This window comes from Aquarana catesbeiana, linkage group LG11, assembly GCF_042186555.1.
Source record: "Aquarana catesbeiana isolate 2022-GZ linkage group LG11, ASM4218655v1, whole genome shotgun sequence".
Lineage (NCBI taxonomy): Eukaryota > Metazoa > Chordata > Amphibia > Anura > Ranidae > Aquarana > Aquarana catesbeiana.
This window is the reverse complement of record NC_133334.1, coordinates 69,248,375-69,262,237: the sequence shown is the minus strand read 5'-3', so window position 1 is coordinate 69,262,237 and position 13,863 is coordinate 69,248,375. Positions and strand designations below refer to the sequence as shown.

At 41.9% G+C, this 13,863-nt stretch overlaps 1 protein-coding gene across 3 annotated transcripts in view; it reads right to left on the bottom strand.

Annotated features, from left to right (window-relative positions):
- BDNF (brain derived neurotrophic factor) overlaps window positions 1–13,863 on the bottom strand; it is a 149,603-nt gene that overhangs the window by 54,896 nt on the left and 80,844 nt on the right. The gene's annotated exons all lie outside the window — the stretch shown is intronic.

The window sequence follows — 13,863 nt, the reverse complement described above, 5'->3', positions numbered from 1 at the left end:
AGTTCACTACCTAACTTCACTAGGAGATGGCACCGCACATAAAATCTGTAATTGCAGTAATAGCATGGGAATTTTTTAATTTTTTTACTTACTAACGTATTGGTCTTGACTGCACTTTTCCTTTAATAAAAAGAAAACGATTCTTCCACAAACATTCAGGTTGTAGATGATCTCAGCTGCCACTAGAGCGTGAATTATTGTATTAGTGTGGTCTCCACTCTCTGTTCTGGCTCTACTACATTGCTTATCCAATGACAGCTGTATCAATTAGAGATGCCTAGATTACACTCTAATTTTGCACACTGATGAGAATTCTGTTACCATGGTGTCACCAAACATTCATTACATGTAACAAAACCCTGCCTGAGAAAACAGAATTGTATTAATTCAATGCTTTTATCATACACTTCTGCTTAAACAATGCATGTTAAATTATGCACTACAGGATTTTGTCACAAGTATACAATAAAGTATAGATCGAACACAATTCTCGGTGCAGAGTCAAATGGATAATTGCAATTAATGTTGTCACATGTGTGAATCAAGCATGACAGGACACGTTAATTTATCGGAGAGGGCAATTAACAATACTGACAGTGTCTCAGCATGATTTACTGTCTCTGTAACAAAATGCACTCTACAAGATGTTACTATTATTGTGCAGGCCAAAGAGTAGGCAGCTAATTGTCTGTTGCCATGAGTGCCGTTTGGCTTAGACCTACATGAGAGGATTGTAATGATATCAATTACAGTTTCATATTTATATTCTTAAAGGTATATATTGCTAAAATGTTACAGCTGTCCAATTATATAGAGATATTTGTACAAAAATAATCAAGGCCTAAGGCCTCATGTGCACTGCTGCTGGTAAACGAACGTTCAGAGGCAGTTGGATGCTTTTCTCAGCTGCCCCCGAACTCATCCAATGTTATCTTATGTGTACATTTAGACAAGTTTGTTTAATGTTGTTTTTAGACAGTTGAGTTTAGGGGCCTTTTTTGGAAAGCAAAAAAAATTAGTTCAGACGCTGAGTTTAGAGGCGCTTCAAGTGCCAAATGCTTCTAAACGTGGCTAATTGAGGCTAAACTTGGTAACTCGCGTTTAGACGCGTTTCGTTTACAGGTATTTTTCATTTTTGGCTATTTCGAAAAAATAAAATAAAATTAAACACGGCATGTAAACGTAGCAAAACGGACGTTTTAACCACTTAAGTCCCGGACCATTTGGCTGGCCAAAGAACAGAGCACTTTTTGCGATTCAGCACTGCATCGCTTTAACTGACAGTTGCGCTGTCGTGCGACGTGGCTCCCAAACAAAACTGACATCCTTTTTTCCCCCACAAATAGAGCTTTCTTTTGATCACCTCTACAGTTTTTATTTTTTGCGCTATAGACAAAAATAGAGCGACAATTTTGAAAAAAAAACGCATTATTTTTGACTTTTGCTATAATAAATCTCCCTAAAAAATATATATAGAAAAATGTTTTCCTCAGTTTAGGCCGATACGTATTCTTCTACATATTTTTGCTAAAAAATATCGCAATAAGAGTATATTGATTGGTTTGCGCAAAAGTTATAGCATCTACAAAATAGGGGATAGTTTTATGGCATTTTTATTAATAATTTTTTTTTTTACTAGTAATGGCGGCGATCTGCGATTTTTATCATGACTGCGACATTATGGCGGATCATTTTATCGTGACTGCGACATTATGGGACCATTGTCATTTTTACAGTGATCAATGCTAAAAAAATCGCATTGATTACTGTAAAAATTACACTGGCAGTGAAGGAGTTAACCACTAGCTGGCTAGGAAAGGGTTAAGTGTGTCCTAGGGAGTGATTCTAACTGTTAGGGGGCGTGGCTACGAGTGACACTTTACTGATCATAGCTCCCGATCACAGGGAGCTATGATCAGTGACAGTGTCACTAGGCAGAATGCGCGACCCTGCCGCAAGCTCCATGAGACGATCGCAAGTATCCCCGCGGATATCGAGTCCACGGGACCCGCGATCCTACTCATGGAGCTCGCAGCAGGGTCGCGCGGTGGCAAATTCGAAGGGACGTACAGGTACGCCCATTTGCCCAGCCATGCCATTCTACCGACGTATATGTACATGCGGCGGTCGACAAGTGGTTAAACGTGGGTTACTATCTGTCAAGTTAAATCGTTCAAGAGAGGTTGTAAAAACGTCCCGTGTACATTAAGCCTTATTGCTTTATCTCTTCATGTATATGAATTATACTTTAGCTTCCCTAGTACTAACATATAATACACCATCATGTGCCCAAAAGGATAATTGCTACCTAAAATAACTGTAGCCCTCAATGAGATTAGAAGGAGACCCACCAACCATCCACCAAAAACCAGGTGGAAGAGCATACTACCCAAATGAGGGAAAACCCTCATCTTGCACTACTGCGAAAATCTAGGAAAATTACTCTTCAGGGAAGGTCTTTTGAATGTTTTGTAATGGAGCACAAGGGTGGACCGAAAGGTCAGCACTGTAAGCAGGGTCCACAACTGCTGGAATATACCAAAGAGTGAGGTCCTTACTATGGAAGGGAGCAGTAGGAATTGATCTTTGTCGACCTTGTAGGTCAAGAGCTTCCCTCAGGAGAAGGATAGGGCTAAGTAAAATCAAGCACTGCCAGGAGTACAACCTTCTATGATGGAAAAGGACTCCTCTGCAGGGAGGAGTACACACTCAAGTGGTATACCATTCCCAGGGATAGGTTCCTACCAAGTAGGAATCAGAGATCCCAGGTTACCCAAACAAACAAAAAGCACTATGGGGTGCAGAAACACCTGAAGGGTGAAGAGGAGTATCTGAAGGAGATGCACGATTCAAGGGTCTATAGTGGTTCTGCTTCAAGTGATTTGATTCATAGTGACATGGATTCATCACCAACAGAGGATGGATAGTTAATCCAGTTAATTTAAACAGAGACCCAAGTAGGTAGTCCAGTTGTCTGTCAGTGAAATCCCCAAAGTAGGAACATCAACCTGTTTCATGGTAGGCTTGGTAAGATGTATGACTGGGCAGAGATCACTTTGCAATATATTCCCTGTCTTGCAGAAGTATCAGTTAGATGGTTGAGACAAACTATTTACCACTGACAGGGGTACTTACAAAGATAAGCTTTTATTTATTTGTGTAAGACCTTTATCCCAAAAAAGAAAAATGCTGTAATTGCTTGAGGCTCCTAGCGGGAGACTTGGAATGTCTGAGGTCGGCTCTCATACAGATCACGGAACTGACAGTGAGAGAGGGAAGGGAAGATGCAGAGACGCTGAGGAGATAGCTGGATGATGGAGGCACATAAACTGACTAAGCTATCAGAGATCAGCAGCCATGATAAAAATGGTCAGTTTACAGAGGGGAAGACAGGAACGGGCAGGATCAGCCAGCTATTGTACAACATAGAAAGGGACAATTGACATGACAAAAGCACTGTGCTATATCTCATGCCTTAAAGGGACAGGGGCATTTTTTTTTAGGCTTACAACCACTTTCATTTTCATCAACCCTTATGTAATAGTGATGAAAATGTTACATATTATGAAGTCCAGCCTGGGTGGAAACCATGGCTGTCCCCATAGATACAGTGTAGGATAAATGAAATTAAAGGAGTTGTAAAGTCTCAAGGTTTTTCACCTTAATGCAGAGAATGAATTAAGCTGAAAAACCTTCTGTGTTCCAGCTGCCCCCCCAGAGCCCCCCCTTACTTGAACGTGATCTTTCCAGCAACGAGAAGAAGCACAGTAGCTCCAGCCGCTGTCTCGGGTCCTCATTGGATAGATTGATAGCAGCAGGAGCCATTGGCTCCCGCTGCTGTCAATCCAGTGACACGAGAGCAGGGGGCGGGGCTGAGTCCTGCTGTCTGTGTCTATGGACGCAGCAGCAGGACTCGGGAGCACGCACGCACGGGTGCCCCTCATGGAAAGTGGCTCCCCGTGGGAGCACTAGATGCGGAGGAGGAGCCAGGGATGTCACGTGAAGGCACTAGAAGAGGAGGATCGGGGCCGCTCTGTGCACAATGCTTACACAGAGCAGGTAGGAATGACGTTTGTTATTTAAAAACCAAAAAAACAAACCTTTACAATCACTTTAAGCCACCCAGGGACAGGAAGTGTATTATTTGTAAGATTGTGAGGGTAAAATAAATGGCTGAAAAGAAAATGAATGCAGTCACCTCATCGACTGGTAAGCTGCAATATATGTATTGCATTTTTGTTTTTCGTTTTAGATATAGTTTGATAAATAGAAATTCTTTTGGCACATGCGCAGTAGAAGAAGAAACTGACTGTATGAAAGATCTGGTTGTAGGTTGATAAGATCTCGGAATAGAGAGAACTAGTAGGTATTAGACTTGGAGGGTTTAAAGAATAACTATACTAAAAGTACAATTATCCTTTAAGCACTTTCTGAGCCAGTGACCTACAAAAGCTATGAAATTTAAGAGTTCTGACTTCACTTTGATTTTACTATACATATTCTTGGCCAGCACCTCTTAAAGAATTGAAGCCAGAGATAGCCATATGACAAGCATATTCAGAAAAAGACTAGCCTCTGTATTTCTCAAATAGAGTAAAAGAGGAAGTATAGTCACTGAAAAAAAGAAAGAAAAGTTAGCAGCTACAAATACTGTAGCTGTTGACTTAACAAAAAGACACTTACCATTGCAGGAGTACACAACTGTCTTCACCTGGGCTGGTGCTTCACCAGTCATTGGATCCCCGGTTCCGCCATCTTGGCTGTAGGAAGCCAGCTGTTACTTCCTGCTGTTTCACAGCCAGATCCCAACTGTGCATGTGTGAGAACCGCTGCGCTTTCAGACTGGTTTTGAAGCCTCCTAGGTTATGTGCATGTCCCAAGAGCTTGCAGGCGGGGGTGTAGAACATCCCCAATTCTTGCCTAGGTGAGAAATGCAGAAGTGGGAGCGTGTACCAGTATGAAAAAGGTATCTGCCCCCCCCCCAAAAAAAAAAATCAAAAAAAATGGTAGAGGGGAGAGAGGAGGAGGAGAAGGATAAGTGCAAATTTTACTTTTAAGTGAAGTTCCTCTTCAACACTGGTGACTAGAACCATCTACAAGCAATGGTTGGAGGCCCCAAATTCTAACACTCTGTGGTGGCAATAAAGGCCATAGATTGATCTCTATCTAGTCTAACTGCATTTATGTGGCCAATGTGGTAAAACAAGACTTGCCTAACAGGATTTGCTTAATTCACTGGAAATTCTCAATGGCCAACTAATGTCAGGTGACATTACATTACGTTAAAATTTTGCATAGTGAAATAGCTATTGAAACTACATACAGCTCATCAAAGCATTCACTTTCATCTTCTATGTGAATTAAGCTGGAAGAGTAAAGGGGAAAAGACAATTCTGTTACAACCGGTACAAGCAGAGGGAAGTACATTTTCATCAAAGCAGCCTGCCCACTCCATGCAGAATTTGTTGGTGCCACTGTGGAGAAGCGTTATGACAGAGCAGAATGGTCAGTGCCGCTTATGCCATGACACCCTCAGCACAACTATCACAACTCTTTTGGAGGTGGTAATGGGTGTGGGAACTGGGACTGGGGTGCATCTTAATTAAAGTTTAATAGTGGACACAGTTGACATTACTCAGAGGGCACCAGGGTACCACTACTTGCAGTCATTCCACTTTCGGACAAATGCGTCCTAGCCATTAATCCAGCCCTACCTGCAGGGCCGTAGATGATGGGGTACCACTAGTCCTCCTGCATGGGGCCTGGTACAGCAGGGGGGCCCAGGCAGCAGGGTGAATCAGATATGGGCAGGGAGGATGATCAGTGTGGCGCAGGGGGGGGGCAATTATTGGAACCAATTCCCTGTATGACTCTCTCTGCAGCAGCTGAAAGCTGGCTTCTTCTCTTCTCCCTCCCATTGGCTTTCAGCTGCTGCACAGAGAGACATATAAAGGATTGATTCCCTCCCTGTGCACCATAAATTTTTTCTGCTGTCCAGCCCCCCCTGTGTTCCCCCTACCCCTGCAGCACTTCTGGCTTCCCTGCTCTTCTTTCTGCCGGAAGCTGCAACCACACAATAGGTTCTTTCAAGATTGAGAGTGGGGGAAGGGTTAGGTAAATATGTCATATTTAGCAACCCCTTCCTTTCCTGAATGAACACAATGAGTGATCAGTACTGGTCACTCACTGTGTTCATTTCTAACTGAAGCATTAGCTGCATGGGGCCCCATGTCAGGTTGTCTCTATGGGACCCCATGTCAGGTTGTCTCTATGGGACCCCATGTCAGGTTGTCTCTATGGGACCCCATGTCAGGTTGTCTCTATGGGACCCCATGTCAGGTTGTCTCTATGGGACCCCATGTCAGGTTGTCTCTATGGGACCCCATGTCAGGTTGTCTCTATGGGACCCCATGTCAGGTTGTCTCTATGGGACCCCATGTCAGGTTGTCTCTATGGGACCCCATGTCAGGTTGTCTCTATGGGACCCCATGTCAGGTTGTCTCTATGGGACCCCATGTCAGGTTGTCTGTATGGGAACCCATGTCAAGTTGTCTGTATGGGAACCCATGTCAGGTTGTCTGTATGGGAACCCATGTCAGGTTGTCTGTATCGGACCCAATGTCAGGTCATCTGAATGGGGCACCATGGTTTCTAACGGCAACCCTGCCTACCTGTAAAGAGTGCAGTCCATGAAAGGACCTCACAAAATGGCATACTTGTAATACAACATAGCTGCAGATAAGAGTGCAGATATAGTTTGACATCACTTACCTCTGCACTGTATACCTCAACCATTTTAACAGCCAGTGTAGACACATCTACTGTCTGCTTTGACATTTTAGTTTTAGTGCCGAGTATTAGGGGAATACAGTATAAAGAAGGGTTATAGGTAATAACATATAACACAATATAACAATACCTTTAGCAATTGTTTATCATTATTTTTACAACCTTCAGGTGGTTTAAATACAGAAACAAGACCATATTATATTTCTCACTGACAATCAATATACACTCTAACCTGCTGTGACATTTCGTTTTTCTAGTTAGGTGGAAGCTGTCACCAGGGTTTTCCCTTACAGCAGTCAATAGCAACGTGTGACTTCCAACGTCTTTCAGTAACTCCCGAATGGAAGCTCAAGAGGGATTTCACCTATATATACACACAACAAAGGTAAGGCAAAGCTCTAGAGACAATTGTTGTGAAGGGTTGTAAAGTTGTAATTTCCATGAGATGGAAAACGTGAGTTCATAGGTACAGCCTGAAAATAAAACTTCTATTAATAGGATTATCGGAAAGGACTAAATAAAGACAGATGGGATGTAAACGCCTTAAAATATCCACAGAACCTTTTGTATCTCCCAGGCTGTGGCTTCAATGGAAATCTGAAGACTGTATTTTATGCTTTCTCAGAATAATTTGAGCCATTACAATAGTAGTACTCTTGCCCTGATTTATTAAGACACAGAATAAGGTGCATAGAGTAGTATTTAAAGTAGAACTCCACTTTTGTTTTGTTTTGTTTTGGGCAGAACAAAGAAGGGTTGGGCCCCATTCATTCACTTTCTGTGTTGTCTCCAAGAAAGATAGTAAGGAGTATCTCTCTAAAGCCGTGTACACACGAGTGGAATGTCCGACAGAAAAAGTCAGTGGAAGCTTTTTATCGTCTATTCCGATCGTGTGTATGCCTCATCGGACTTTCTTTTTCGAAAATTCTGACGACCTAGAAATGGAACATGTTCTAAATATTTCCAATGGACCCTATTCCTATCGGGAAAACCGCTCGTCTGTATGCTGTTCCGAAGGACCAAATAGCATGCACTGAAGCAAGTACGAGACGGAAGCTATTGGCTACTGGCTATTGAACTTCCTTTTACTAGTCCCGTCGTACGTGTTATATGTCACCCCGTTCTGAACGGTCGGGCTTTGGTCGCATTTTGCTATGTGAGGTCACCACCAAGAAATGGTTCTCACAAGAAAAAGCTAGTTTACAATGCAAAGAAATGCTTGTTCCCATGAAAGGAAGTCACTGTAAAGGCCTGTACACACGATACGAAAATCGGATGGAAAAATTCATACGACAAGCTGATTGTTAGTATGGTGCTTCCAACAGTGATTTTGCTTTTTCGGCAGACAAAAGCTGGATGTGCAGACTATAAAATTTTTGTTGGATATGAACTCAATGGTTTCATTAGTACGGTTTTCGTATGAAAAAAAATTGTAAGAGCAAGACTAAGCATGCTCAGAAACGAAAGAATACATACAAAACTATTCAACACATTACGTCCCTTCTGATGTTATATTCTGTCGTACGAAAATTTTCATATTGTGAGTAACTTCTTCACTTTCGACATGAGACTAGCATGCCACAAAAAATGGATGTTCGGTCGTCCGAAAATCTAAGCGTGTGTACGAGTCTTTAGAAGCTAAAAGCTGAACGTCAGTCAAACTTTCATTAAATACATTTCTCAAAAACCAAAAATGTTATAAATCCACTTTGTGTGCACCAATTATCTTTGCAAACACAGTTTCTAACCATTTAATAGTAGTATTGACACCATTACTGTGCTGCACATAGTCTGTGGACCCAACAGGTCCACCCACTACAGGCTGCCTACCGAAAACAACAGGAGGGGGTGGATACAAGACCAGTCACCATGCACAAGGAGAGAGACCAACAGTGACCAGTCTTTATTACAGGAAGCTCCTGTACGGAGGCAAAGTTTCACTGGATTTCTGGAGGAAACACACAGTGGGGTTGATTTACTAAAGCTGAAGAGTGCAAAATCGGGTTCAGCTCTGCACAGAAACCAATCAGCTTCCAGGTTTTTTAATCAAAGCTTAAATGAACACGCTGAAGCTGATTTTGTACTCTCCAATTTTAGTAAATCAACCCCACAAAGTACATCAAGATCTGAACAAGACTACGCATACCGATTTCGAAAATACTGACCTATTCCAAAAGTTCACCTTGAAGGGTTACATCAGGCAAAAGCATACCTCCCAATGTTTTGAGATGGTAATGAGGGACACCTATTAACAAAAGTATGTAGATATAGGATACACCCCTTGCCACACCCCCTTAAAGGAGAACTGTACAAAAAAAAAATTGGTTAAACCCACAAGTGCTTTTTTTCCTACCACTACTATTCCTTTATATTGGCTTTTAAAATTGACAAATGCAGCAATTTAGAATTTGGATGAAAGGTTTAGCACTGGGAAACATGTTTTGAAAGAGGAATAATACATTTTATTTACTATATAGATCAGACCAAAATGAGGGCCAAATAAGGAGGAAACAGGGACTTTGCTCCAAATCAGGGACAGGCCCTGAAAATCAGAGACAGTTGGAGCTACGAAAAAGACAAAAAACACGATGTCGATGTGAAATGTTACAACTCAGTTTTACTTAAAGAAATTGACCAAACGGGGACCAATTCAATCATTAGCATACTATTATAGCATTACGGCTCCCCAATGTATGCAACTATAATTCTGCCCATCCTTCAGTGGATAAAAGGCCATCTAATCATGATTGGTTGCTATGGGCATAAATTTGCTTGACCCCTCATAATTAAGTGGGCTCACCTTTAAGTGCCATTACAAAACAGCCACAGTTTCAGTCGTGGCTGGATCTTAAGGCTGGTACACACGGGTCGAATATCGGCTGGTTCAAAAGAAATCAGCCGATATTCAGCCTGTCCGGCTTCTGTTGAAGGGGCATGCTGGAAAACCAGCAGCCGAATGGAATCCGATCAGCTCTGACATATGTGGCGTGGGGGGGGTGCAGAACACAATAGCACAGTGGGGAGATTGCTTTACTGACATTGCATAGTTAGTCCAGCAATCTTCTCAGTTTTTTTTCATTCAGCCCGCTGGGTTTAAAAACAAAAAAAGTGTACCAAGCTTCCAAGCTTTAGGCCCCTTTTACATGGGCACCTCTGTCTAGCGCAGGGGTCTTCAAACTACGGCCCTCCAGTTGTTCAGGAACTACAATTCCCATCATGCCTAGTCATGTCTGGGAATGTCAAAGCTTTACAATGCCGCATGGGATGTGTAGTTCTGCAACAGCTGGAGGGCCGTAGTTTGAGGATCCCTGGTCTAGCGGATTCCGCTTGCTCAGCGGGGAATCCGCTATGCAGAGTGGACACAGACCCATTCCCGCTCTTCTCTATGGGGAAATCGGATGGAAATGGACCGCTTGTCCCTTTCCATCCAATAATATATGATCTGCCAGATGGATGGAAAATAGGACCACCATCCATCTACTTTTTGCGGGCAGGATCAGATCGGATAGCGGCGGGTGTCAGCGGACATGCGTCCGCTGACATCTGCCGCTCCATAGAGGAGACTGGAGGGTCCGATCAGATCTGCCTGAAAAGCTGACAGATGGACCTGATTAGACAGCCATGTGAAAGGGCCCCTAGTTTTGCAACCCAGTGGTGCTTTTTACATTTCTGCTACCTGTATCCACAGAGTTTGTGTGCCTAGTTTGAAAGTAATATTCTTTCTATATGTAAAAAAAACGGTAATTTCTTACAGTTTCATTGAACAAGGGTCATGCACTGCTCCAGGCACTGGCCTAAGTGGTCTCTTGAGACAACGACGTCCTGTTCCAAACCGTCATTGCCCTTTGCCATCAGTCTCATCAAATGAGCAAATGCTCCCCTGACCAAAATTGCTAGTGAAAGAGTTACTTGTTACATTTCAAAGAGAGCTCTGCAGGATTTCGCTTCAAATCCCCTCTTCAGGATCCAACTCACAGTTTGACATAACCAAGAGTGCTTGTTTCAGAATTACAGAGCAAGATGAGTCAGTCTTGAAACAGCAATTTTGAAACAATGGAGGAAACTGAGCACTCATCACAATCATTTGAAAACAGCTCAAGTTAGTAATTACATCATTAAGAGGAGAGGCCCTGCTTACTTAAGAGACTCAGCTAAAAGATTTCCTATTCAGAAGCAAAGACACATCGCAGCCTATTTTTTTTTTCCAGCTCTATAAATAAATCAACAACATAAACATATTTACGGAAAGGAGTTCTGTTACCTTTCAAATGCTGACAGTTCCAGCTACGCTTCAATTTTTATCTAGCTTCAACATTTTCTGTTTACATAGTTTAGTTTTAGCTGATGTTCTCCATTTGAACAAATAGTACACCGCTCTACGGTATTCTAAACAAGACACTGGCTGCTGAGACATTAAAGAACCCTTTATGATATTCACTCAATGCAGGTGTCAAACATGTAATCAAAGCCAATCTTAAAAGTTAAATTCCTTCAATATATAAATGTGCAGTAACATTGTTCCAGCTTGGACCAAATGTAAGTATGTACACTCCATACCAGTAGGATCCCCGTGGAAGCTGGAAATCACTGTAGTAGTCACCATAACTACAGTCATCACTGCTGTCTTCCAGGTCTTGTGCTGAGCTACTACCTTGCTGCTCAGTGAAGGAGGACACAGGAGGTCAGCTTGGCCCCTTAGTTCCAGTGAAGGGAACACTTAAGGCCTCACCATACCAAAACATGTTGGACAATTTCTTGCTCCCAACTTTGTGGGAACAGTTTGGGGATGACCCATTCCTGTTCCAACATGACTGCACACCAGTGCACAAACAAGGCTTTTAGGCTTTCTTTCTTCCATTTTTATCTGGTGATCTGGGCAGTAAATCCTCGTACACATCGGATTTTCCGCAGACAAAACCTCAGACTTTTGTCTGAAGGCCGTCGGCCAGAAACTTGTCTTGCATACAAACGGCAAGGAGTTGTCGGCCAACAAACATGAACGTAGTGAGGTACTACCTGGTTTTTCAGCTCTTTAGCGCTGCCCTTTGGGCTCCTTCTGCTAATTTCATGTTAATTTAAGTTTGATGAATGATGATTCACGTTTTTCATTTCTCACTTTTCATTTTGCGTTTTTCAGTTTGGTTCTGAACGGCTGTTCGTCAACCAGCCATGTTGCGGAATCGGAGGAGGTAACGTGTTATTTATTATTGGCCTTGGAGTTATTGCTTTGACCCAAGTCCAGGAAAAGGAGGAGGAGGATTTCTTGGACCAAAAATTGGTTGCTTTATTAATCGTGACCAATTATGTCATATGCCTTTGCTGCGGGAGCTCCAGAATAATCCAGATGATTTTCGGAATTATCTCCGGATGACGGACCCCTGCTTTCACCAACTCTTGGCATTGTTGACCCCCTATATTAAGAAGCAGGACACATGCATGAGGCTTTTATTTTATTTTTTGGTTGAATAATGATTTGATTTGGTATATTTTCTATATTTTTGGATGCATAGAATGCACTTTTTGGTTAGGTTCCATATGCGTGCGCAGGGGGTGTGCCAGGTGTGCCTGGGCACACCCTAATCCAGGGTATATATATATATATATATATATATATATATATATATATATATATATATATATATATATATATATATATATATATATATATATACACACACATCCTAATGCAATATGCTGCGCACACCTATGTTAGGTTCTATTGGCAGATAGCATGTCTAATTTTATTTGTTTTCTTTTTTTAATGCACAATAAAAAATGTGCTATGTGTTTTACTTCATACGACAGTTTGGGAGTAGGTAGTTACATTTTAAAAAATACAATGTAAAATTAACAAGGAACACCAACATAGTTGTATCTTTGATCTTAAAAACTACGGGATAATGGTGTTGTGGTAACTTGCACCAAAAAAATAACAAGCACAATAATATTATTCTTGATATCACTAGAAAAAAAAAGCGTTTGAAAATGTGTTTGCAATAACTCCATCAGTATCACCAGCAAAGAAGCTTCATTATTATCCCATTAAAGAAGAAGAGAATTGTGCGCTGCATTTCAAGATTTCATAATTTGCCACGTCATGAATGTTAATTCTCCATTACGAACGCTAGTTTACAGACAGACTGCTTCTGGCTCACCCTTGCTTCCGAGCATGCGTGTTTGTACTTTGGACTTTTGTCCAACAGACTTGTGTGCACATGCTCGGAAAATCCCTCAAAAGACATTTGTCCGCGGAAAATTTTAAAGCCTGCTATCCAACATTTGTCTGCGGAAAATCTGACAACAATTGTCCGATGGAGCGTACAAACGGTTGGATTTTCCGCCAACAGCCTGTCATCACACAATTCCCATCGTAAAATCTGATTGTGTGTACGAGGCTTTACTCTGCTGTATTTCTTAATAAACAAGGTCTCTTGCAGATGTATCAGTTACAGGGATGAGACAAGCCATTCAACACTGGCAGAGGTACTTACAATGATCAGCTTTTATTTATGTAAACCCTGTATCCCAAAAAGAAAAAAAAACTTTTTGCTGTAACTGCTTATAAAGTGTGAGCTGGAGTTTGGCTTCAGTTTGTTAATGTATTGAAATATGCTAGTCTATGTAACACCCCCGCCCCACCCCCCAGAATGACAATGCTGCTGTCTAAAAGGTGTCCCCTGTGCCACTTCATTCAGAGTGGAGGTTCTCTAATACAGGAGATATGTTACCGGCCAGAAAACTAATGCAGCCCCCACATCTAATTATTGGTAAGCTGCAATATATTACATTTTGGTTTTGGGTTTAATACCGCTTTAATCATGCATAAAATTGGAACCAGAGACCACCCCCAATGGTCGCCAGAGGGCAAAAGAGGAAATGGACTATCTCTGTACCCAGATACTTCAGTGTCTAGGTACCGAGATAGTCCATTTCCTCTTTTGCCCTCTGGTGATAATTGTGGGTGGTCTCCAGTTTTAATTTACTGTCATAACAGGATGATGGTACCCCTTTCTTAATTACTCTATTGTCTTCAATTGAGGCCTCCCTATTTATTTTTAATCATGCATAAGTTAC